The sequence below is a fragment of the Protomyctophum parallelum genome, assembly GCF_964188405.1.
Source record: "Protomyctophum parallelum genome assembly, chromosome: 14".
Classification (NCBI taxonomy): Eukaryota; Metazoa; Chordata; class Actinopteri; order Myctophiformes; family Myctophidae; genus Protomyctophum; species Protomyctophum parallelum.
The window spans coordinates 6,117,477-6,124,378 of record NC_139709.1 but is presented as its reverse complement, the minus strand read 5'-3'; positions in this window follow the sequence as shown (position 1 = coordinate 6,124,378).

Sequence of the window (6,902 nt, the reverse complement as noted above, 5' to 3'; positions counted from 1 at the left end):
GCCAGGCGAAAGCCACAAAAAAAACAATATAAAAATATATATTGCCACGGACATACAATAATATTTTACCAGAAAGACAGAAAGAGCTAGCCTTTAATGACAATAACAGGTCTGTAACTCTAGGAATGTTCAAATGGAACCAAATGGACGGTCCATTTGGTTCCATTTGAACATTCCTAGAGTACGGGTCCATTATGGACACGTAGGCCTACGGGTCCATTTCTACACTCGATCGAGCAACACTATGGCGTAACATGCCATAGTGTCGTAGTAAATAAGCGTCGATGCATATTCTGAAGAAAACCTGGTCTTATGATAAAAATAAGAACATTATCAGAGATTAAAATAGGGTGCATTTTGCATCCCAAAACACAGTTTATAGTTAAGGACAATAAAAAATAAAAATAAAATTATAAAAACAACGACCTCTGCATCCACAGGATGCACTATTGTACTCAGTCAGCATGTACAGTAAAAAATATTATACACGTAAAAAAAAATCTTCTTCTGTTTTCTACATGAATATAACCACATGCTGCAATTTGTAAAAATGACAAAATATGACTCTTAACGTCGCTGAAGTGCAGGGACTCATCAAATGTCCCTGGGACTCTTCTAAAAGACCACCACTGCATCCCAGGACTCATTACATTGAAAACCTATTTACATCACTGCATTATATTCAGTGGCGTGCACAGACATTTAGAGGGGCAGGTGCTCAAGTGAAAAAAAAGGGCACCTTGTGCAGCGCATTTTGGGGCGGGAACCCATTTTGGTGCTTTAGCTATTGAAAAATAGCAGATCTACAAGCTCATAGTGCGCCACCGAGTGGCGCGCTACGAGCTTGTAGGTCTGCTATTTTTCTTTAGATTGTGGGGGGCTAAATAATATAGTAGAAGCGTTTTTTATCAAGATTTGATCAATGTCACCATGGTCCACAAACTACAAATTAAGGAAAAAAAATAAAACTTTTTGTTCTTTTTGCAAAATTGCCAAAAGGGCAGGGGGTGCTTTAGCACCCCCTAGTGTCTATCTGTGCACGCCACTGATTATATTATACAGAAAATCTAAATTTTGCCACTGAGGGCACGTTTGACCATGTATACAAGGACATCTAAAGAAAAGGCACTCAAAACGTTAAAAATAAGGAGAGGGTATAGGATAAAAAAATAAATGTACTTTATTTAGAAAAGTTAAAATAAGCCAACATGTTTCGACTCAAGTTGTTTCGACTCAAAGTTGACTTTGACTCTGATGAAGACTCTGTTTGAGTCGAAACATGTTGTTGGCTTATTTTAACTTTTCTGAATAAAGTACATTTATCTGTCCTCATTTTTAACCTTCTGAGTGCTCCAGTCCCCCTGATCCGTGACGCACCAGCCCTACTTTAGTTCACATAATATTTCTTTGCATCTCTCCCGGTTGATTTTCTTTTTTGTCTCTATGTATCGCGGACATGTTGGTGACCCCCGGCCGGACTCCTCCTCGTCCGTGTTTGTTATTTTTTTCTTCGATGACATCGGGTTTGCATCAAAAGCAGCGGAAGACATATAGGAGGGTAAACGGGCGAAGCCAAGAGAAAGAGCGTCTTGTCACTCAGACCATCCACCTGCAGCTCTGCAAATAACATCTAATAACCTTTAACGTATTCACAGGCACAGTCTCTCCCAGAGGCCCCGTACTCGCTTTTCCATTTTTACTGTCACTTGGACAAATAGTGCCGGCCCTCCGTGTTAGCTAGCTGCCGCGCACAACACGGATTTTCCCATGTTTGTGTTTGCGGAAAGAAGTTTTATATGTGTCCTCTTATGTGGCCCGAGTTTTAGGATATACAATACAGCCTTTAGAAAGAGGGAAAATCACTGGATACATCCTAGAGTAAATTAATTTGCCTTGAAAAAAGGAGCCGCCACATGAAATGTTTTCGGTGTAGCAGCAGCCAACAGTGAGCCTATAGATAACAATTTACAATTTAGGCATTTAGCAGACGCTCTTAATCCTGCAGAGCGACTTACATTAAAGGAGAATTCCATACTAAAAGGCTTTCTTACCTTTCTTTGTATAGTCGTTACGTCCCCACCAAAGAGGTCCAGGTGTTATTTTGTGCAAAAGCTCCTTATTGGCTATTTCCCCTACCATAAGCCCTAAATTAATTGCATTGAATTGAATGGGAATTGAATGGGGCTATGGGGTGTTGTGCTAATTCGCTTATTTCCATCGCTCAAAATTATAATTTCTAAATCCTCTCTTCATAATGTAAATAATATCCCAAGCGGCACACTTTACTACTTCTTTCGATGGAAATAAGCGAACTAGCATAACACCCCATAGCCCCATTCAATTCCCATTCAATGCAATGCAATTCATTGAGGGCTTATGGTTATAGGGAAAATAGCCAATAAGGAGTTTTTGCACAAAAAAAAACACCTGGACCTCTTTGGTGGGGACGTAACAACTACAAAGAAAGGTAAGAAAGATAAGAAAGCATTCTAGCATGGAATTCTCCTTTAAGCAAGAACAAAGAATCATGGGAATACACAAGTAAGACGCGCAAACGCGGGAAGCGAACGCAGCTCGTGTGTGTGTGGTTGGTTGTGTGTGTGTGTGTGCTACAGCTGCGCCCTGTGTGTGTGTGTGTGTGTGCTACAGCTGCGCCCTCTGGTGGCGGGCGGGTGGTGTAACAGCGGGACACACAGACATTCAGCCCTTGCTGTCATAGTAAGTGGCTCACTGCGTTCGCAATCACATAAAAAGCATTTTATCATGAAACATGCGTAAGTAAGAGGGGTCCCAATGGGGTAAAATCCAAGCTGATGCGTTGGACCAATGAGGAGGGAAAGAAGAAGAAAAAGGCATAAAGGAACACCCCCCCCCCCTTTCAGCGGCAGTGGTATAAAACAGGGGTCTGAAGGGGTGGCGCTAAACACAATATGTTATAGACGTATATATAGTCCAGTCAATGGGTTCTATTCACTGGCTGGAGTCACTTTACCTCTATAGGGGAAATAAATCACACCCGTGTGAAATGAGGGGCACTCTTGTCGTCGTACGACATCGGGCGACTGTGTCTCAGGAGGTAGAGCAGGTCGTCCAATGATCCATTGGTCGGCGGTTCGAATCCCGGCACCTCCTCCTGTCTACATGTGTGCCTACAGTGTCCTTGGGCAAAGACGACACTGAACCCCAAATTGCTCTCGATGTGCTGGTTGGTATACCTTGCATGGCTTCCGCCGCAATCGGTGTGTGAATGTGTGTGAATGGGTGAATGTAATGCACAATCTACAGCAGGGGTTCCCAACGTGGGGTCTGGGGACCCCCAGGGGTACCTGAGGGAGTTCCAGGGTGGACCCAGCTAAATGATAGTTTGTGAGACCCATAAGGGTCCATTTGGTTCCATTTGTACACTCTCAGAGTTCCAGACCCATAAGGGTCCATTTGGTTCCATTTGTACACTCTCAGAGTTCCAGACCCATAGGGGTCCATTTGGTTCCATTTGTACACTCTCAGAGTTCCAGACCCATAAGGGTCCATTTGGTTCCATTTGTACACTCTCAGAGTTCCAGACCCATAAGGGTCCATTTGGTTCCATTTGTACACTCTCAGAGTTACAGACCCATAAGGGTCCATTTGGTTACAAACTATATAATTTAGCTGGGTCCCCCCTGGAACTCCCTCAGGTACCCCTGGGGGTCCCCGGACCCCACGTTGGGAACCCCTGCTGTAGATTGTGCATTACATTCACCCATTCACACACATTCATACACCGATTGCGGCGGAAGCCATGCAAGGTATACCAACCAGCACATCGGGAGCAATCTGGGGTTCAGTGTCGTCTTGCCCAAGGACACTTCGACATGTAGACAGGAGGAGGAGCCGGGATTCGAACCGCCGACCCATGGATCATTGGACGACCTGCTCTACCTCTTGTAGAGCAGGTCGATGTCGTATACGACGACAAGAGCGCCCCTCATTTCACACGGGTGTGATTTATTCCCCCTATAGAGGTAAAGTGACTCCAGCCAGTGAATAGAACCCATTGACTGGACTATATACGTATATAACATATTGTGTTTAGCGCCACCCCTTCAGACCCCTGTTTTATACCACTGCCGATGAAAGGGGGGGGGGGGGGGGGGGGGGGGTGTTCCTTTATGCCTTTTTTCTTCTTCTTTCCCTCCTCATTGGTCCAACGGCTTGGATTTACCCCATGGGACCCCGTCTGCTTTTTTTGTATGGAGAGAGAGAGAGAGAGAGAGGGGGGGGGTCGGTGGTTGGGGGGGGGGGGGGGGGGGGTGTTTAGGGTCAGTTTGTGTTGTTGATAGTGTTATATCCGAGCAAGACCTATAGGTGAGACAAGAAAGACTTAAGTGACAGAGAGAGAGAGAGAGAGAGAGAGAGAGAGAGAGAGAGGGAGGGAGGGAGGGAGGGAGGGAGGGAGGGAGGGAGGGAGGGAGAGAGAGGGATGGAGGGAGAGGGGGGAGGGAGGGAGAGAGGGATGGAGGGAGAGGGGGGGAGGGAGGGAGGGAGAGAGGGAGAGAGAGGAGGGAGAGAGGGAGAGAGAGGAGGGAGGGAGGGAGAGAGAGGGGGGAGGGAGAGAGGGAGAGAGAGGAGGGAGGGAGAGAGGGAGAGAGAGGAGGGAGAGGGAGAGAGAGGAGGGAGGGAGAGAGAGGAGGGAGGGAGAGAGGGAGAGAGAGAGAGAGAGGAGGGAGAGAGAGGAGGGAGGGAGGGAGAGAGAGGAGGGAGAGAGGGAGAGAGAGGAGGGAGAGAGGGAGAGAGAGGAGGGAGGGAGAGAGGGAGTGAGAGGAGGGAGAGAGGGAGAGAGAGGAGGGAGGGAGAGAGGGAGAGAGAGGAGGGAGAGAGGGAGAGAGAGGAGGGAGGGAGAGAGAGGAGGGAGGGAGAGAGGGAGAGAGAGAGAGAGGAGGGAGAGAGAGGAGGGAGGGAGGGAGAGAGAGGAGGGAGAGAGGGGAGAGAGAGGAGGGAGGGAGAGAGGGAGAGAGAGGAGGGAGGGAGAGAGGGAGAGAGAGGAGGGAGGGAGAGAGGGAGAGAGAGGAGGGAGGGAGAGAGGGAGAGAGAGGAGGGAGGGAGAGAGGGAGAGAGAGAGAGAGAGGAGGGAGAGAGAGGAGGGAGGGAGGGAGAGAGGGAGAGAGAGGAGGGAGGGAGAGAGGGAGAGAGAGGAGGGAGGGAGAGAGGGAGAGAGAGGAGGGAGGGAGAGAGGGAGAGAGAGAGAGAGAGGAGGGAGAGAGAGGAGGGAGGGAGGGAGAGAGAGGAGGAGAGAGGGAGGAGAGAGGGGGAGGGAGAGGAGCACGCCTCTGGGTCAGTGAGGTCGGGAGCGACAGGCTCAGATGAAGGATAATCTGCAGAGAGGTCCCTTACAGTGGGGGGTGAGGGGGGGGGGGGGAGGCCATGGAGGACGCCCACTCTCTCTTTCTCTCTCTCCCCCCCCCCCTCTCTCTCTCTCTCTCTCTCTCTCTCACTGTCTCTCTCTGTCTCTCTCTCTCTCTCACACACACACACACACACACACACACACACACACACACACACACACACACACACACACACACACACACACACACACACACACACACACACACACACACACACACACACACACACACACACACACACACACACACACACAATCTCTCCTGTCACCCATTCCTCTGGTCTCCACCAGGCCAAAGGCATAGAGACTCAGGAGGGAGAATATGTTTTGTCTGTCCGTGTACAGCTAATCTCCGGCACTGTTCGCCAAACTGTGCACAGACTGCACACACACACACACACACACACACACACACACACACACACACACACACACACACACACACACACACACACACACTCCCTGGATGCCAACTCTGAACCTCTGCCCCAAATCTTCCAGAATGTCTATCTCGCATGCAGATCAAAATGGATCTGACCGAATTTCCATATTCCATCCCGTTTTGGCTGTAAGATTGCACAGCATGCGATTGCTGTGAAAGTTTGCACGCACATTCCCACTAGGCCGAGGAAGACATTTTAGAATCAGAATTATGGTGGCGCTGTCCGATAACGGTCTGAGTCGTGTTTTTTTCTTAGAACTGCTTTTGCGGACTTTGCTTTGCGCCACCAGGAGGATCACTTATGTAAAACACATTATTACTTATATCTAAATGTCACGCAAATCGGTATATACATGATCTCTATGGTCATGTGATCAACACAGATCTGTTTGATCTCTCATATTCCGTCCTGATTGGCTGCGATCTATAAAGTTTGCAGTTTACATAATAGGCAGAGGCTCAAATCACATACAGAGACAGAGAGACACCATTCCTACCACACTGGATTTGTTATAAAGAATAAAATATATACACGAACTGTACAGTACATACATACGTATGTTAAACGTATATTTCCTCCACCTGACATTTATCTTACCATTCCCACAACAATATACAGAAAAAAAACATGGCATATTTTCATTTTGGACATAGTTCGAATGGTGATTAATCATGATTAATACATTGTAATCGTTTGATAGCTCAAAAAAAAATATATATATATATATATATATATCACATCACATCACCCTGCCCCCCACCCTGCCAACACCTCTCCTCTCTCTTCCTTTCATTCTTTCCCCCTAACAAAGTTGCAGCTGGATCTCAAAGGGCACTCTGCCAGCAGCAGCAGCGGGCAGAGATCCCTCCGTCCAGCATGGAGTTGGGATTGTGTGGAATTCTTGCCTCCCACTGTTTAGGAACAACCGTTTTCCTTTTTTTTTTACCCCTCCTCCTCCTCTCTCCTCTTCTTCTTCTTCTTTTTTTTTCACCCTTTTCAGGGGCCCCCGCCATAACTGCCAGTGGCCTCTCTCTCCTCTCCTCTCCTCTCCATCTCCGACCTCAAGCCATGCA